Source organism: Terrapene carolina, unplaced genomic scaffold (genome assembly GCF_002925995.2).
Source record: "Terrapene carolina triunguis isolate 2854851 unplaced genomic scaffold, T_m_triunguis-2.0 Scaffold838, whole genome shotgun sequence".
Taxonomy (NCBI): domain Eukaryota; kingdom Metazoa; phylum Chordata; order Testudines; family Emydidae; genus Terrapene; species Terrapene triunguis.
In genome coordinates, this window is record NW_020665189.1 from 5,404,601 (window position 1) to 5,424,148 (window position 19,548).

The following is a 19,548-nucleotide window of genomic DNA, read 5'->3' on the forward strand; positions in this document are numbered from 1 at the left end:
TGCTGTGACGTTGTGCAGTCTATATGGTTTTATAAAAATATAAGTGAATATAATGCAACTGGGATATGCTCCATGCAAAAGGTCTCTTGTAAGGTATCATTACAAAGTGCATAATCTACTGAGTATGATCATCTGATTTGTATAAATGTACCACTCTTGTATCTAAAACTAGAAATATAAAATGTAACTCTGAGGGCCTATTGTAATTATGTAAAGTGTGGGCCATTAATGATGGTTTGGAATCTTAATGACTCCCATTGTCTGCAGATGGCTGTTTACCTGTGAGTCTCCCTGTATATGGGTGTGCTGGCAAGTGAGTAATGAAGTCTTGCAGTGACATGTGATCATGTCACCTGAACTGGAATCCATCTTTAACCTGGGGCTTTTCCAGTGAGGGGGGGTGGAAACCCAGAGAGACAAAGGGTTCCCGCCTTATGCAAAAGATATATAAGGGGGTGGAAGAGAAGAGAGAGGGAGAGGAGCCATCATGGAGAAACCCCTAGCTAACACATAAGCTGGAACAAGAGCTGTACCAGGGGAAAGAATTGTGCCCAGGCCTGGAAGGTGTCCAGTCTGAGAAAAACTTACTGAAACATCTCTGAGGGTGAGATTATCTGTATTTAGTTTGATTAGGCATAGATTTGCGCATTTTATTTTATTTTATTTTGCTTGTGACTTACTTTGTTCTGTCTGTTACTACTTTGAACCACTTAAATCCTACTGTCTGTATTTAATAAAATCACTTTTTATTTAGTAATTTACTCAGAGTATGTATTAATACCTGGGGGAGCAAACAGCTGTGCATATCTCTCTATCAGTGTTATAGAGGGCGAACAATTTATGAGTTTGCCCTGCATAAGCTTTATGCAGGGTAAAACGGATTTATCTGGGTTTAGACCCCATTGGGAGTTGGGCATCTGAGTGCTAAAGACAAGCACACTCCTGTGAGCTGTTTTTGGGTAAACTTGCAGCTTTGGGACAAGTGATTTAGACCCTGAGTCTGTGTTGGAGCCAGACAGGAGTGGCTGGCTCAGCAAGACAGGGTGCTGGAGCCCTAAGCTGGCAGGGAAAACAGAAGCAGGGGTAGTCTTGGCACATCGGGTGGCAGCTCCCAAGGGGGTTTCTGTGATCCAACCCGTCACAGCTGCAACCTTCATCTCTGCTCTCCTGCATTGCTGCATTTCCCTTCCCACATCTCCAGACTCCGGCATGTGGAGGATGCTGCTGCCTGAATTCTCTCCCATATGGAGAAACATGGCCACCTTACCTGCCTCCTCGGACACGGTTGCTAGCTCTTGTTTTCTCCAGGACCCAGCTGGAAATGGCTAATGCGTGCTGACCCTCCATGGCCTTAGTCCAGCTGACCTTGTCTCCCTCTGCTCCCCTCCCTGCAACAGCCATTCACCTGCCACCAGCCTCCACACCAGAATCTACTTCTCTCCAGCTACCTGGACCAGCCTTCCCATATCTCTCTGCCACAGCTCCTCCCATTTCAAATAGCAGCTGAAACCACCTCTGTTCCCCTGGGCTGGCCCTCTCTGCTCCCCTCTGCTAGCATTCAGCATTTAGCTTTGGCCCTGCATTTTTTAGATGAAGTGTCAAATCCACCCTGGGGTCCAGTCTGGCTTCTACCTGGCTCTCAAATTGGAAAATCTGCCAACAAGGAGTTTTGCAGCAGGCCAAAGCAGCTACAGAGTCCCTTGCATAGGGTTGCCAACTGTCTAATCGCAAAACCCACAAACACCCTTGCCCTGCCCCCTGCCCCGCCCTTCCTCAAGACCACATCCCTGTCCCACCCCTTCTCTGAGGCCCTGCCCCCGTTCACTCCAGCCCCCCCTCAATCACTTTCACCGGGCTGGGACAGAGAGTCGGGGTGCGGGAGGGGGTGCAGGCTCTGGGCTGGGGGGTGGGGCCGATGTGTTCAGAGTGTGGAAGGGGGCACAGGGCTGGGTCAGGGGGTTGGAGTGTGGGAGGGGGTGAGGTGTACGGGTTCCAGGAGGAAGCTTGGGTTCAGGAGGGGGCTCAGGGCTGGGACGGGAGGTTGGGGTGCAGGAGGAGGTTCAGGTGCGGGCTCTGGGAGGGAGTTTAAGTGCAGGAGGGGGCTCAGGGCTGAGGCAGGGGGTTGAGGTGAAGGAGGGGGTGTGGGGTGCGGGCTCTGGAACAGATTTTGGGTGCAGGAGGGGGCTGGGACAGGGGGTTGGTGTGCAGGAGGGAATTTGGGGTGCAGGCTCTGGCCGGGCAGCGCTTACCTCAGGTGGCTCCAGGAAGAGGTGGCATGTCTCTGTCAGTGGCTCAGGGGCAGCCAGGCAGCTCTGCGTGGTGCATGCTGCCCCAGCCTGCAGGCACCACCCCTGCAGCTCCCATTGGCCGCGGTTCCCTGTTTCCGGCCAATGGGAGCTGCGGAGTAGCACTCAGGGCGGGGGCAGCGAGTGGAGATCCCCTGGCTGCACCTCCGCCTAGGAGCCGTCGCCGGACATGCTGGCCGCTTCCGGGAGCTGCACGGAGCCAGGGCAGGCAGGTAGCCTGCTTTAGCCCTACTGCACTGCTGGACTTTTAGCGGCCTAAAATCTCTCAGATTGGCTTCAGTAGCCTCCGGGGGATTAAGCCCAATTCTGGGAGACTCCCGGCCAAACCGGGAGAGTTGGCAACCCTCTCCTTGTAGCAGGGTGGAGATGGGGGCAGGGATTCACCAGCGTAGCCCAAACACTGGGCTGCTCTCGCTGGGAAGCAGGCATGAAATCTGCGGCAAGACTTCCATTGACATCAATAGATCAGGCCCCCAGAACTCCCCTGTAGTGGTTCCTGCCCGCTGCAACCTAGTATGAATTAAAGCTCTTCTCTTCTCCAAAGGACTGTGAGGAGGGGGTGATGGAGGCACAGCCACCACCGACCCAGGCCCTTGTGCTCCAGGGACACCACGGCCTTGTGGGGTCATAAGAACATAAGAACATAAGAACGGCCATATTGGGTCAGACCAAAGGTCCATCTAGCCCAGTATCCTGTCTACCGACAGTGGCCAATGCCAGGTGCCCCAGAGGGAGTGAACCTAACAGTTAATGATCAAGTGATCTCTCTCCTGCCATCCCTCTCCACCCTCTGACAAACAGAGGCTAGGGACACCATTCCTTACCCATCCTGGCTAATAGCCATTAATGGACTTAACCTCCATGAATTTATCTAGTTCTCTTTTAAACCCTGTTATAGTCCTAGCCTTCACAACCTCCTCAGGCAAGGAGTTCCACAAGTTGACTGTGCGCTGTGTGGGTCAGAGGAGTAATTTACACTTCTCATGCAACCTGGACATAAGGACAGGCTGTGTGAAGAGGCTGTACAAAATAAACCGATTGGAGCCTTCTTGCCCATCCTGAGGCCTTTGGTAAGTGCTAACCTCTGATGTGGTTTACTCATTGGAAGTTGATCATCCCCATGCATAGACTACAGCCATGCTTTCAGCTTACGTGCCTTCCAAGGGCTCACAGAATGTACAGAAGACTGTATCATCATATTGCACTGGCATAACCCCAAGTTTCCCCTGCCCTGGGCTTGGGTAACTGCTGCTACTAAACGTCAGACTTGGAAAGTTGACCTTGTGCCACCCTTCATTCTGCTCCCTTATTCCAAGGGCCCATCCCCCGGAGCAGGGTCTCGCTGATAGCTATGGTAGGTGCCCTTCAAAAGCCACTGCAGGAAAAGCCAGTCACCACAACTCCACTCCAGAACTGAAGAATGAACTCTTACCTTCTTTGTCACAAGTAAACCCATGAATGAGTCCCCGCCTGGCACCTTCAGCCAGCTCCTGGAAAAGCCCATTTCCAGCTGGCAAGCCTCATGTCTCCCTTCCACCAGTCCTCGCCTGATGGCTGGAAACCCAAGGACCATTCCATGGTGGCTCCTACCAACCCAAATGGGCCATTATAGAGTCCTGTTGTTACATCACTGTCTCATGTCCAACCACAGGTTAGATGTCCCACAGCCCCATACAGAAATAACAGTAACTCATCACCTTACCTAAGGTTCTCCGCAAGCGCCATGCAACTGACTCTTGGTGACACAATTAATGCCATGCGGGCACTTTGCATGTGACGAGCTGACCCTAACACCTGGGAAAGTTTGGTAAGTGTCATTATCCCCATGTCCTCAACAGCGAAACAGAGATCCAGAGAAACTAGCGCCCGTGTTTGCAAAAGTGGTCACTGATTTGAGGTTCCTCAGTTTTAGGGTGCTCAGCTCAAGCCACTGAGGGGCCTGGTTTCCAGTTGAAAGCACTGGGAGCTACAGTCGCTCAGCAGCTCTGAAAACAGACCAGAGATCCCAAAAGTTGAAGACCCACCAGGTCCGAATTCAACAGTTCCTGGTGCCCCTGCTTGGGGCCACTGGACCATGCAGCCTTTCCATTGATTAGGTACCCAATGCTGGACATCTGAAATCCCATCTTCATTTCATTCCTGAGGAGCAGCTTGATTGCTGTAGCCTGGCTCGTTTATCACTGGACAGCTGAGACAACTGGATGTTAAAGGCTGTATTTCCACAGGGGAAAGCGCCATCTTTCATGGAGCACAGTATGCACGTTTTGCTGTGTAACATGACATACAATGTTGGGACCAACACAGCTGCGCCCACACATACATTCGTATGGGTGGTATCAATCAAAAAATGCTTTAGAAAGTGCTAGGAAAGCTTCAGGAGAGCCCCAAAGAAAGAACCAGTTAATTTCTCATAGCTTGCTTGGAGCTTTACTTTGAAGACGTCAAGACTCAAAGGATATCTTGGGTAGAACGTGTTCAAAAAGGCAACCCCATCTCAATAAAACAAGCAAACTAATGCTAGAGATGAGGCAAAGATAAACTAGGGCTTTATCTTTTTCATGGCATGTGGTGAAGTCTGTGAGTACCATAGCCTTATCTGCTGTATACATCTGCAGTGGTGTAGCTATGTCGGTCCCAGGACATTAGTGAGACCAAGTGGGTGAGGTAATATCTTTTATTGGACCAATTTCTGTTGGTAAAAGAGACTTCCGAGTTTACACAGAGCTCTGGGTAATCTCAAAAGCTTGTCTCTTTCCCTGAGAGAAGTTGGTCCAATAAAATATATTACCTCACCCACCTTGTATATAATATTGATATTTATAACTTGCTTTATATAGCATATACAGGCCCCACCTGAGATCAGGGCCCCTTTGTGCGAGGTACTGTATAGACACACACCCTGCCCTGAAGAACTTACCATCTAAACAGACAAAGGGTGGGATGAGAAACAGAGACACAGGGGTGAAGTGACTGGCCTAAGGGCACTCAGCAGGTCAGTGACAGAACATGAATAAAAGCCAGATCTCCTGAGTCCCAATCCAGTGCTTTGGCACCAGACCACACTGCCTCCATTCACATTATATTATCAGTTGTGTATTGTATATCTCTCAAATATCATATATGGGTTCATTCTAGAACACACAAAAAATTATCATGGCATGTGAAATACATTGCTGGTAGATGCCAAAATGGCAACAAATGTGGCCACTGCTTCACCTCTGAACACAAGGAGTGTCTGTGAATCGCTGTCGTGATCAACAGCCACTATCCAGAGCGGTGATGAACATTATAAATATTTATACACAGCTGGTGGACACCCCATTCACATCTCCTTGTTGAGCCGGTCTTTAGGAGATTCCCTCATGGTCAGTCCTAAGATTTTGACCTCTGAAAAGTCAGACAGGGTAGCTAATATACACCCATGGATAAGTGTGTCCCTGTGGTATATTACCCTATGAGCACTGGAAGAGTCTTCCTTCTACTAATCCTACCTCCTGAATGCATTTTAGCAGCTAATCGGGGTTATTCACGTATTTCTGCGTGTACCTGAGCCACAAGAAATGTTCCATAAATCCCATTGATTTCCATCTAGTGGAGTTATTATTGTTAATTATGATTTCTTACTTAGACTATGGTAGCTCCCAGTTTGCCAGGCACTTCCACATTGATAGGTGACATCACAGTCCTTGCCCAGAGAAGTATAATATCTAGCAAAAGAGTTAGAGACACAGTTAATCTATTTGATTATCTAATATGTTACAAAGATTTTATTTGCCTTCCTTTGAAACCACGTTGCTCCTCCCATGTCCAAAGGGATAACATGTTCCTGAAGGAAGGACACTTGGTGGGTGTATCAGTAGCCGTCAGCTTCTAGAGTAAACCTTGAAAAAGCAGCTGCATTAGCCTGTCCCTGAAAAAAATGTATGTATTGAATATCATATGGGTATGCTGACAATACCACAGTTCATCACTGCAGTCTGGCAGCTGCTAGAGAAAGCAACCTAGGGCTTGTTTACAGGGGGAAACTGACCGACAGAACTACAGCGGTATAATAATACCGCTGTAGTTCTGTCACTCACTTTCCCTATGTAGAGAAGTCCCCAGTCTTGGGCCCATGATCTTAATAAGGGTTTATGGTTGGTTTTATGGTAAGTTTTGTTCCTTGCTCACTCGCTCTTTGTGGAATTTCACAGCTCCAAATACTACACCATCTATCTCACTCAATCTGTGCATGGTTTCTTTCTGTTTTCGCCAGGGTGCATGACTCATCCGTGTCAGGCTTCTCTCTGCCATCTGGCGAGCTGCGTGAGTTCCCAGCTCCCACTCCAGCAGGGGACACTCTTCAAGCCAAAACTGCAGGTGAGCCTGGGTCGAATCACGCGGATACTTGCACAGACACCACCTCCGGGTTAGCTATCTCAGACTAGTTTGGGCATTACCCTGGCTATTCCCATTTTTACCTCTTTTGAAACGATTCAAGGAGGGATTCTAGCAAAGGAGACCAGCACTCTGCACAGGAATTTATCACTGCCAGAGACACATGGTATTCAGGAACAGGAGGAGTACTGATGCTAGCTCTAGGGTGTTTGCTGCTTCTGTAACTGGGTGAACTCCTTCACTAGTCCCCATTGTTCTTTGTTCATTATGGCTGGGACGTCAAAGGGGCCTACGTAGAGCGCTGGACCCATTGTCGCATTAGCTCTTATTAGCATTTCTGGGGCATGACACTTGAGATTAATGCCTGGGTGCTGACTAGAGCTGGTTGAAATTCAGAATTTCCATCCCATGGGAAATTGTCAGATTTTGAGATCTGGTTTTGTCCCAAATTGGGACAAAAAGTCAAAATCTTGAAATGTTTCGATTTCAACACAACAGCACTTTGCAATGGAAAACTGATCCATCAGAAAGTGGCACACCAGCTCTGCAATGACTCTGCTTCCTCTTCTGCTGGGAAGGAATAGCCCATGTTGTTACCTCCGACCTCAACCTGCCCCCACTGTGAACATGCCCCAAACCGGAATTGTTTAACCCTACCTCTCTGCTGTGCTTGTCTAATCTATAACAACAGACAAACCAAAGCTGGGAAACAAAGCAATGGGCAAACAATCCCAAGTCAACTTCTCCACTGGGTGCGCTAACAGCCTGTGCTAATACTTTGTGTTTGTAGCACTGATGTGCCCATGCGGCCACAGTAGAGAGCTGAGATTGGTTAAGTTATTTTCAAACTGTGTCCAGTGCTTTCAAAACTATTCACAATGCCCAGGGTTCCTGCCCAAGGCAGATTTTCTCTCTGTGCTGTACTCAGTAACTTGCTATGTAGCTCTCTGCTCTATGCACTCAGCTGTTCTTCTGATGCAGTGCCAGCCTTGTACATGGAAACCAGACATTTGAAACCTGCTGTAAACTCAGACCACTAGATACAATGGTGTTGCCTACAATCTTGGAAACTACAGGCCCAATCCCGTATGTCTTCTGTAAAATTCCCATTGACGTCAATGGGAGTTTTACATGAATAAGGACTAAGGCCCAGATTCTCAAAGGTATTTAAGTGCCTAATTCGCATTGCCACAAGGTCATTCAGCAAAGCCAGTCTCCTTGGTCCGATCACCAACAGAAACTCAACTGTTTTCTGGCATCTCTCATTATCATTGGCAAGTAGAACACTGCTACTGCTGCTTCATGTGTGTTAAAACTCTTTATAGCTTCCTCTAAGCACAGCCACTTCTAGCTGCTCAACATGGCCACTTTCTTTCCCCGTTTTTGCCTTCCCTTGCGTGGTTCTCCCCATTTTTCAGCCAGCTCTAACAGAAACATATTTTTTTGCCCAAAAATGTTCAAAATTTTTCATGAAACCATTTTTTCTTGTTTTCATTTTTCAATTTTTTTTGCCCAGCCTCTAATTTCGGCATTCTCCCTTCCGAAAACTCCACGCATCACGCCTCTTTTGAAAGATCTTCGACCCCCAACCCTTTGCCAAACTGCTGTGTTTGCAGGCAGAGGTGATTTAGGAAAACAACTGCTATTTTTTTTTTAAGACGAAGATGAAGTTAATTCAACTACGTGAGCAGGACAGAGATCTGATTCCAGTTCAGACCAGTTCAATGAAACTCTCCAAGAATTTCAAGCCAGTATCATTGCAGCATGAGAATGTGTTGTCATTAGCTCGTCAATGATCAGGGGTTTAGGACATCCATCCAGCACATTAGAGCAGTGGGTCAGTCAGGAGTAAGGGCCTAGTCCTGTGAAATGCCGAGCACCCTCAACTCCCAGTGAAATTGATGAAAATCTCCGCAACTTTCGGCAGGTACTCAGCACCCCAGAGGACTGGGCCCTACTGGAGAGAACCCTCTCCCTCTTTATGCTATAGAATGACCACTCAAAGAAGCAGCTAGTGACAAGGAATTGTCTCAACATGAAACATACCCCCCTTATGTTTGAGGAACTGACATCCCATCACGGATGCTGTAGATCAGTGGTGCCCAAACTTTTCCTGTCACCCCTTCCCCTTACCAGTAATGGAATCTGTCCATGCCTCTCATCTATTACTGCACAGCCAAGGCTTCCTCAGCAGTGGAACTTGGGCTGAAGGCGGAGCTTAGGGACGAACTGGGAATGGGGAGGAGCTGGGGCTAGAGGTGGAGCGGGCTGGGGATGCAGAGGGAATGAGGGCAGAGATGGGCTGGAGGCAGAGCAGGGAGGAATGGAGCTGCGGTGGGGGTGGAGCTGGGCTCAGAGTGGAGCAGGGGACAGAGTCGAGCTGCAGCTGTGGATGGAGCTGGTCTGCGGGTGCAGCGGAGCTGCGGCTGGGGATGGAGCTGGGCTGGGGGCAGAGCTGAGCTGGGTGGTGCTTCTTCCCTGCCCGCCGTGGAGCCTGGCCCAAGTCCCACTGTGCACCCCTCCGAACGTTCCTCTGCACGCCTTAGGGAGGCGCTCCTCACAGTTTGGGGACAACTGCTGTAGATGTTGGTGCTTCGCTGCATTCATTGCCCATTGCTGTTCTGAGCTGGCTATCGGTAGCCCACAGTACTGACACCGCCCTGCTACACCATCTGTTTGTGTGGTTCCGGCCCGAGCTCGGTGTCCTTGCACATTCTATATCCTCTCCAGATAGAAATTCTTGCAATATGGACAATTGTGGGCCTGAGTGCCTTGCCACTAACTCTGCAGGATGAACCCAGGGTGAACTCCACTGATGGTCCATGTAAGTGGGATGAGGAGCACACACTTCAGGCCAGAGCGGGTATGTCTACACTGCAGCTGGGAGCCTCACGCTAGCTTGGCTTGAGCGAGGGCGCTGAAAAGAGCAATGTGGACACTGCGGCTCTGGGGGATCTGGCTGGCTTGGACTCGAGCAGCCAGCCCAAGCCTCTGCCAGTGCCACAAGGTCCACCCTGCTCTTTTCAGCTGAGCTAGGGTGAGTCTGCTGACTCGGGCTGGGAAGCTCACTCCCAGCTGCAGTGTAGACAGCCCATCCAGGCCCCACGCCGCCATCTGCTTTGGGCTGCTCCGATGGCACAGAGCAGCCATAAAATCAGCTGATCAGGTCGCCTGAGGATTCCCCATTTACAGAAATCCCTGAACTGCAGCTTCAGCAACTCTCCCCCCACCCCTCTCAGAGGGGTCATTCCCACAGGCAGGGCGGTGTCCCTCTGACCTGCTGAGCCCCAGTTGCAAGAAGGGTGCCTTGGGACCCTTCTAACACCACGACTGGACCACCACTGGCTAACTCTAAGCCTGGTGACTCATAAAGGTGGGTTAAAGCCACCCTTCTCCTCCTCCTCCCTCCAGCCTTGCAATGAGCAGAGTTTGGCTGGACTGAGGCGCTGGCCCTGTATACACAGTACTACCATGACGGCTGCCCTCTTGGCTGATGGGGGGACCTGAAGTTGAACCGGGGGCCTCCACAGCTAAAACCCTCAGTCTGTACAGCTTGAGCTAAAGAATCAGGCCCTATAGAATAGCTGGGGCCAGTGTCTTCTGTGGCCCGGGCACAGAGAGAGATCCCTACTGCACACTAGTCAGTGGGTTACGCTACCCCACAACCGCACCTCTCGCCCATACAGATTGCATCCAGGGCCTGATCCTGCAGCCCTTCCTCACATGATTAGCCCCATTACCATCATAAGGGTTACTCCTGTGAGCAACGGCTGTAGGAGATGGGTGTCCCATGGATTATTCTCGTTCCAGACAGGCTGTTAGTGGCATGTTCTCCTCCCAGTGCGAGGTGCCCATCTTCCCCGGTTCAGCTTGTGCACTTCTAGCTTTGCGTAGGTTTCCTTTCTAACAGGGAGCCAATGTTTACCCCCTCTTTCTGCTGCCATTCAATGACCAGCTTGCTTGTCCCACTGCTGCCCGTCCCCTGGTCCTTCTGCAGCTCTTCTGCTCTCTCCTGTTCCTGGATACCTGCTGGAGCTCTGTACTTCTGCTGCCCCTAGCAGATTTCCGCAGCTGACCTTGAGTGCTCCTCCTCACCTGCTGCCTTTCTCCCAGCTCCAAGGTAAATCCTCTCCCTAAACCTGCTTTGTTTTCAGACCCACCCCTTCGTCCATTTCTTTTGCAGTAACTATCAATTGGCCTGGCGCTGAATGCCCAGATTAGCACCACAACTTACCCAGGTGACTAGAATTCCACTCATTGCCAGGGTTTTATTGCCAAGACATGACTTTGCTGACTCCTTTTACAGAAAAGCGGGGGTGTGGCCAGATGTAGGAAACTTTAGTCCCCTCAGTCCTCGCTGTCGAGAGGGAGTTAGATCCTTTCAACCCTCGTGATGGGTCTGTACCACTTTACGTTTTCAAGGCTGGCTAGCAGCCGGCTTTTTATAACGAGAGATGAAATTCTCCTTTGCGTTTCCAGGTCTCCAGACTCCAGGGCCCCCAGCAGGGGACTCCCTGGAGGCTTCAAAGAGTCCCTTCCCTTCCACAGAGAAATGCCAATTTGTGTGGATTCCTACCAGCATGCAGGCAAAGCCTGAGACAAAGAGCTTTGTACAAAACAATAATCAAGCATAACCTTTCCCCAGTGCTCATGCCGCGCCCCAACCTATGGTGATCGGCCTCTATCTATCCTGGTGCAAGCTGGATTCAAACAGCAGCTAGAGGGGAAATGCTCCTTGTGTTCACACTGGTGCTGAGCACATGATCAAAAGCCAGAGTGTATTAGCTTGTATTTTTGCTGAACAAAGTAGCAGTGGCAAGTGAAAGCGCCTTGGTCTGCCAGTGGCACCCACCTGCAGCCAGGGCTTCACCTCTGGTTCATAGATTCACAGATTCCAAAGCCAGATGGGACCACTGTGATCATCTAGTCTGACCTCCTGTGTAACACAGGCCAGAGAACTGCCCCCAAATAATTCCTAGTGCAGATCTTTTAGGAAAACATCCAATCTAGATTTTCAAATGATGGAGTGTTGCCAACTCGCGTGATTTTGTCATAAGTCTCATGATCATTATTGTTTTCCTTAAAGCCCCAGCTCTTGGAGTCAAGTGGATATGTGATGATTTCAGCCTTCATTCTTAAAGAAAAAGTAAGTGTCTAGCCCTCATGGCTGTGGAGAAAGCTCCAAAATGTGACCCCAGTGCACCCTAAAGGCTCAGAAGGCAGAAGAATACCAAATCTATTATTTTTTATCAAATCTCATGATTTTAAAGCCAATCTCATGATTTTTGGGGAGCCTAACTCCTGATTTTTGAACATTTGGGGTTGGCAATACTGCCGTTGGTAAATTGTTCCAATGGTTAATTACTTTCACTGTTAAAAATTTACACCTTATTCCCAGTCTGAAATTGTCTAGCTTCAGCTTCCAGCCAGTGGATCGTGTTAGACCTTTCTCTGTTCGATTGAAGAGTCCCTTACTAAATATGAGTTCCCCATTTAGATACTGTGGCATTTTAAGGATCACTCAGACCAGTAAAGGGTTTCTGCCTTGTAACCTTGGGTACCTTAATGCCGTGCTACTATGGCTTAGAGCTCTGACACAAGCATAAGAGTCTCACTTGGCTTCCACCAGCCTAGTTTCACCTTGCAGAATGACCCCAACAACCCCTTCCAGTGCCAAGTCATCCCAAATCCATCTACCCCAAATTCTTACCTACCAGACACTGGGGCTATTCCCCTCTGTTCGTCACCGCCAACGGAGTGACACCAGCCTCCAAGTACCAGTTTGCTTTGCCAAACACACTCCACACCATTTACACACCAGAGACCTGCTTAGAGTAACAATAAACACTAATTAGTTAGTGTTAGTTAGTCTTTAAGGTGCCACCAGACTCCTTGTTGTTTTAATAAACATTAAGTGCATTTAATAGAAGGATCCTAGATTCAGAGATGAGTAGGGCCCTACTAAATTCACAGCCATGAAAAACGTGTCATGGACCATGAAATCTTTTCTGTGCTTTTACCCTATACTATACAGACTTCATGGGGGAGACCAGCGTTTCTCAAATTGGGGGTCCTGACCCAAAAGGGAGTTGCAGGGGAGTCACAAGGTTATTTTAGGGGGATTGCGGTATTGCCACCCTTACTTCTGCGCTGCCTTTAGAGCTGGTCAGCTGGAGAGCAGCGGCTTTCGGACGGGTGCCCAGCTCTGAAGGCAGCACCCCGCCAGCAGCAGCACAGAAGTAAGGGTGGCAATAACATACCATGCCACCCTTACTTCTGCGCTCCTGCCTTCAGAGCTGGGCGGCCAGACAGTGGCGGCTGCTGACTGAGGGCCCAGCTCTGCAAGCAGCAGCAGAGAAGTAAGGGTGGCCATAGCATACCATGCCATCCTTACTTCTGCGCCATCCTTACTTCTATGCTGGTGCTGGCGGTAGCTCTGCCTTCAGAGCTGGGGTCCCAGCCAGCAGCGACAGTTCTCCAGCTGCCCAGCTCTGAAGGCAGCACCGCCAGCAGCAGCAGCAGCAGCGCAGAAGTAAGGGTAGCAGTACTGCAACCCCCCTACAATAACCTTGAAACCCCCTATAACAGTGCCTTAGTGGGTCACAACTGAGGATGCCAAATTCAGGATGAACTGTTGAGAAACAGAGCAAACACAACCCTAAACTGGTGGTTATTCTTTTATAAGATATATCAAACCAGCCACAAAAGTAAACTCCTGTTTCACCACACTGGCTAACAAGAAAACATAAAGGCAGTTTCCTCAGGCATTCCAGTTCTTATATCACCACCAAAAACACTGGATTCAGAGATGAGTGGTTCTTTACAACCAATCTCATCAAATAATAGGTTCTTCTGATCCCAAAGGACCAGCCACACACCTAGGTCAATATATAACAGATCTTACCCAAAAATCACGCTGATGCCAATCCTTTAGTATCTAAAATCTAAAGGTTTATTTATAAAAAGAAAGAAAGAAAGGTGAGAGTTAAAATTGGTTAAAGGAATCAATTACATACATTAATGGCAAAGTTCTTGGTTCAGGCTTGTAGCAGTGATGGAATAAACTACTGGCTTAAGTCAAGGCTCTGGAATACATCTACAGCTTGGATGGGTCATTCAGTCCTTTGTTCAGAGCTTCAGTTTGTAGCAAAGTTCCTCCAGAGGTAAGAAGCAGGATTGAAGACCAAATGGAGGTGTTTCCAGGGCCTTTTATAGCTTTTGCCATGTGGAGGGCATCCCATTGTTCTTACTGTGGGAAATTACAGCAACAAGACGGAGTTTGGAGTCACATGGGCAAGTCACATGTTCATGCCCAATTTCCCTCAGTCATTGCAGGAAGCCATTACCTACACTCCAGACAGCATGTTTACATGACAGTCCACTCAGTGTAGATGGGCATCTTCCACAGTCCATTGTCAACCAAGTGTTTCTTGATGAACCACTTAATTTGAACAGTCCCTCCAAGATATGCTGGCTAGCTACCTTGTGGGCGTTACCCCAGGAGCAAACATTTGAAATCCAAGTATAGAGCCAATACTTATAACTTCACATACAAAAATGATACATGCATACAGATAGCATAATCATAACCAGCAAATCATAACCTTTTCATAGACACCTCACTCGACAACCTTTGTACAATATTTGCTGCAAATATATAACAGTGGTTGCAACAATGATCTATATGGTCATATTTTAATCAGATAACATCACACACACACCCAACTCCTTTTTGGGTCAGGACCCCTACAATTACAATACCGTGAAATTTCAGATTTAAATACCTGAAATCATGAAATTTTTACAATTTTTAAAATCCCATCACTGTGAAATTGACTGACATGGACTGTAAATTTAGTAAGTCCCTATAGATAAGATAGTGAGGAAAAGCAACACAGACAAGGTCCAAAGAAACTAAACATAAAGATGCAGCTTCAGGCTTCACACGTCAATATTAAACAAATTCCCTTTTCCCATGTCAGTTACCTATTTCCTCTGAACAGTTTCCCAGGGTGGCCTCTCTCCCAAAGGGGATCCAGCCTTTCATGGCCAGCACCCTGCTTAAATGATGGTCCTCACTTTCTCGATCTCCTTCCCTTCAAACCCCTTTTCTTTTGAGGGTTTGCAGGTTGTTTTTTCTCCCTCAGACTTTGGTGAGTCCTGGTGGAGAAAGGGGCATTTAGTTTTCTAGGAAATAATTTCATTTTTTCAAGATTGGGGTTTTCTTTTCAGTTTCAAGTTGTTTCAATGTTTTCCCATTCCCACTAATGGTCCACCATTGTCTCTTCCTGGCTGGGCAATGGACTGGTTCTTGAAATTAGGTTTGTATAAACAATTGGCTTTGGGGGAGCCCCTCCCTGTTGTGCGGTGTACTTGACGTAGTACCAGCCATGAGTACACTATTCTAGATACATAATGTGACACTGCACCCCAGATTCATCATAGTGGTATGATTATAATGTAATTATGACCTAATTATGATGTACCTTGTACAGAATGTGTCATGTGAGGTGTCATTGGAAAAGTTATGATTTGCTGAATACGATAATCCTATTTCTATGCATGTATCATTTTTGTATCTGGAGTTATGAATATTGACTATGTATCTGTATTTCAAGTGTGGTTATACCAGGGTGACACCCACTAGGCAAGATTCTTCCAGTCTAGACAGCTAATTGTGAAGCGCCTATTCAAAGTAATGGGCCATTACCCACCTGGTGAGCCTTCAAACAACCTATGGACAATGGCTGCTATGACTCATTGGGAACATGCAAGGGCATGTGATCAGATCACATGTTGCTAGACTCCATTTTGGTACCTGTATTTTTCCAGCAACTGGGCTGGGAACTTAGCTTAAAATAAAGGGGTTCCCACCGGATGGAAAGGCTATAAAAGAGGGGAGTGACATCATTTCTTGGCCTCAGTCCCCACACAAGAGAACATCTGCGGGGAGCCCCGGGCCCTTTAAAGCGCCACCGGAGCCCCACTGCCAGAGCCCTGGGGCAGCAGCGGCAGGGCTCCCATGGTGATTTAAAGGGCACGGAGCTCCACTGTGGTAGCGGTGGGAGCCCCGGGCTTTTTAAATTGCCCCTGAGCCCAGGGGCTCCCAGCCACCTCTGCAGCTGGGAGGTCCAGGGCTAATTTAAAAAGCTCCAGGGCTCCCAGCCACAGCCTGAGCCCCAGGCGGCCCAGGGAATTTAAAGGCCCCGCCTCTTCCGGTTGAGGCCCTGCCTCTTCCGGTTGAGGCCATGCCCCCTGCTCAGGACTCCGGAGTACCAGTAAGTCCTTTAAGTTACTTTCACCCCTAGTGAGTGCACAGGAGAAGCTGGCCTCTCCACCTATCCAAAGCCCTAGGTTGGCTAAAGAGCTAGCAGGAAAGCCCACCTCTCCCTCCAGTAGCTAGCTTTCTTGTGACTGGAGGATGGGGCTGCAGGAGAGAGCATGTGTTGTGCTTAGGTGACCACCTTTCCAGAATGCAAAACGGGACTCATGCCTGAGCCCCGCCCGCTCCGTGGCCCTGCCCTGCTCCTCCTCTTCCCCCTGAGGCCCCACCTCCTGGCCAGGCTAGAGCCAGGCAGAGGTAAGAGCCACCCAGGGAGCCTGGGCTTCTGTGGGGATTCCCGGACACTCCACCTGCCCTGGGTAGAGGTCTGGGGAGCCCAAGAGCAGCCCTGGCCCATGTCCCCATCCCCTCAGGATGCACCGCCCAGGGCAGGTGGAGGGTCAGGGACTTCGGGGCTCCCCATAGCAGCCCGGATTCCGGACTTCATCTTTAAAAAAGGGAAGAAGGAGAATCCGGGGAACTACAGGCCAGTCAGCCTCACCTCAGTCCCTGGAAAAATCATGGAGCAGGTCCTCAAGGAATCAATTCTGATGCACTTAGAGGAAAGGAAAGTGATCAGGAACAGTCAGCATGGATTCACCAAGGGCAAGTCATGCCTGACTAACCTAATTGCCTTCTATGGTGAGATAACTGGCTCTGTGGATGAGGGGAAAGGAGTGGACGTGTTATTCCTTGACTTTAGCAAAGCTTTTGATACAGTCTCCCACAGTATTCTTGCCAGCAAGTTAAAGAAGTATGGGCTGGATGAATGGACTATAAGGTAGATAGAAAGCTGGCTAGATTGTCAGGCTCAACGGTTAGTGATCAATGGCTCCATGTCTAGTTGGCAGCCCGTATCAAGCAGAGTGCCCCAAGGGTTGGTCCTGGGGCCAGTTTTGTTTAATATCTTCATTAATGATCTGGAGGATGGCATGGACTGCACCCTCAACAAGTTTGCAGATGACACTAAACTGGGAGGAGTGGTAGATAGGCTGGAGGGTAGGGATAGGATACAGAAGGACCTAGACGAAATAGAGGATTGGGCCAAAAGAAATCTGTTGAGGTTCAACATGGACAACTGCAGAGTCCCGCACTTAGAACGGAAGACTCCCATGCACTGCTACAGACTAGGGACCGAGTGGCTAGGCAGCAGTTCTGCAGAAAAGGACCTAGGGGTTACAGTGAATGAGGAGCTGGATATGAGTCAACAGTGTGCCCTTGTTGCCAAGAAGGCTAATGGCATTTTGGGCTGTATAAGTAGGGGCATTGCCAGCAGATCGAGGGATGTGATCATTCCCCTCTATTCAGCATTGGTGAGGCCTCATCTGGAGTACTGTGTCTAGTTTTGGGCCCCACACTACAAGAAGGAGGTGGAAAAATTGGAAAGAGTCCAGCGGAGGGCAACAAAAATGGTTAGGGGGCTGGAGCACATGACTTATGAGGAGAGGCTGAGGGAACTGGGATTGTTTAGTCTGCAGAAGAGAAGAATGAGGGGGGATTTGATAGCTGCTTTCAACTACCTGAAAGGGGATTCCAAAGAGGATGGATCTAGACTGTTCTCAGTGGTAGCAGATGACAGAACAAGGAGTAATTGTCTCAAGTTGCAGTTGGGGAGGTTTAGATTGGATATTAGGAAAAACTTTTTCACTAGGAGGGTGGTGAAGCACTGGAATGGGTTACCTAGGGAGGTGGTGGAATCTCCTTCCTTAGAGGTTTTTAAGGTCAGGCTTGATGAAGCCCTGGCTGGGATGATTTAGTTGGGAATTCGTCCGGCTTTGAGCAGGGGTTTGGACTAGATGACCTCCTGAGGTCCCTTCCAACCCTGATATTCTATGATTCTATGAGTGGTTCTTACTACTGCGTAGCTCCAGCTTCTGGCCTGGCCAGAAGCGAGGCCTCGTGAGGAAGAGGAGGAGCAGGAGGCGGGGCCTCGTGGCAAGTGGGGAGCTAAGGCCCTTGTCAGCCCCCCACCAGGAAGAGGCTGGTGCCGCCCCTGAACATCTGGCAGGCACAGAGCAGCGCCGCAAGGAATCCTAAACCAGTGCTGTCCCAGAGTCATTCATCCCAGGACCGGGACTTGAACTCTGCATTTTGGGACTGTCCCACCGATTAGGGACAGGTGGTCACCCTAGTTGTGCTGCAGGGATATGGTGTGCTGAGAGTCTGAGCTCGAGCCTGGGAGACAGGCCCAGGGAGCAACCTGAGCATATGGCCCCTGTGAGCCTGCACTGTCGGAAATAATCAGCCACAGCCCAAAGGGAAGGAGGGGTCTAATCTGGGGCTGAGGAGCCATGGCTGGCAGGGCTGTGGAGACTGTTTGTAACTGGTGGAGGCAAGCATTCTCTGATGGGCTCTATACTCCATGTTGGCAGGGCCAGCTCCAGGCACCAGCCGATCAAGCACGTGCTTGGGGCGGCACCTTCTAAGGGGCGGCCAATCTTGGGGTGGTGGGGCAGTGCTCCGTTTTTTTTGTTTTGTTTTGTTTCGGTGGGGTGGCGCTCAGGGGGTTTTGTTTTTGTTTTTGTTTCGGCAGGGCTCGGGGAGTGAGTTGTTACGGCGGGGTGGCACTCATTTTTTTTTTTTTTTTTGCTTGGGGCGGCAAAAAAGTTAGAGCTGACCCTGCATGCTGGCACTGAAAGGGTTAACTGGAGACAGAGTGCATCTGGTTGGGAGAAGCTGGATGATGAGCTGTGATGGGTGCACCAACCCCGCAGGGGCCTGGAGGTGTTAAGCAGAGCCTGTGGGCTCACTCATACTCACCCTGCTACATCTGCAGGAGGTGTCGAGCCTGGAGGGAGGAGATAAAAGAAGGAAAGCCCAGCTCAGTTGTGACTGATGGGGAGGAGAAGCAGAGGCCAGGCTGGGGTCAGAACCTACCTAGAGACTCTGAAGTATCAGAGCTCCCTTGAGGCAGATGTGCCTTGTGCAGAAACTTTCTGTTTCTCAATGAATTTGGATCCCCTCTGTTTTGGGCTCTGCAGAAGCATCAGCTGGGGGAAAGACTCTGGGAAAGGCCTGGCTGCAGGCCATAGTAGGGACACAGCAGGGTCCCTGGGCTGGAACCTAGTGTACAGCATGGGTTTGGGTTCCCCTGCTGAACCGCCTAGGGTGGGGACATGAAAACCCTGGAGCCGAGGACTGCCAGGCCAAAAAGTCTGAAATTGGGCTGATTTTGCAGCATGATGCTGCCAGACCAGTGGTGTATTGGACTCGGGTTTCCCTGGCAGGGGTAGGGTTAAAAGTGATCCGGCAATGCCAGGGGCCCAAGTCACAGGAAGAGGCAGACCACCACAGGGCCGGACGAGGGGATACGCTACACCATGTCCAGCCAGCAGGGGGTATGCCTGCCTGTGAGGTATATGCTTACATGAGCGGGCAAAGGCCCAGGTGAGCAGGGGAAGAGCCCTGCAATGCCTCTCTGGTGGCTAGAGGGGGAGGATAGACCCCAGGTTTTTTGCTGCCCCAAGCAAAAAAAATTTTGGCCGCCCCCCCACCCCACCGCTGGGCTCTCACCCCCACCCCACCTACACCCCCTGCCACCCC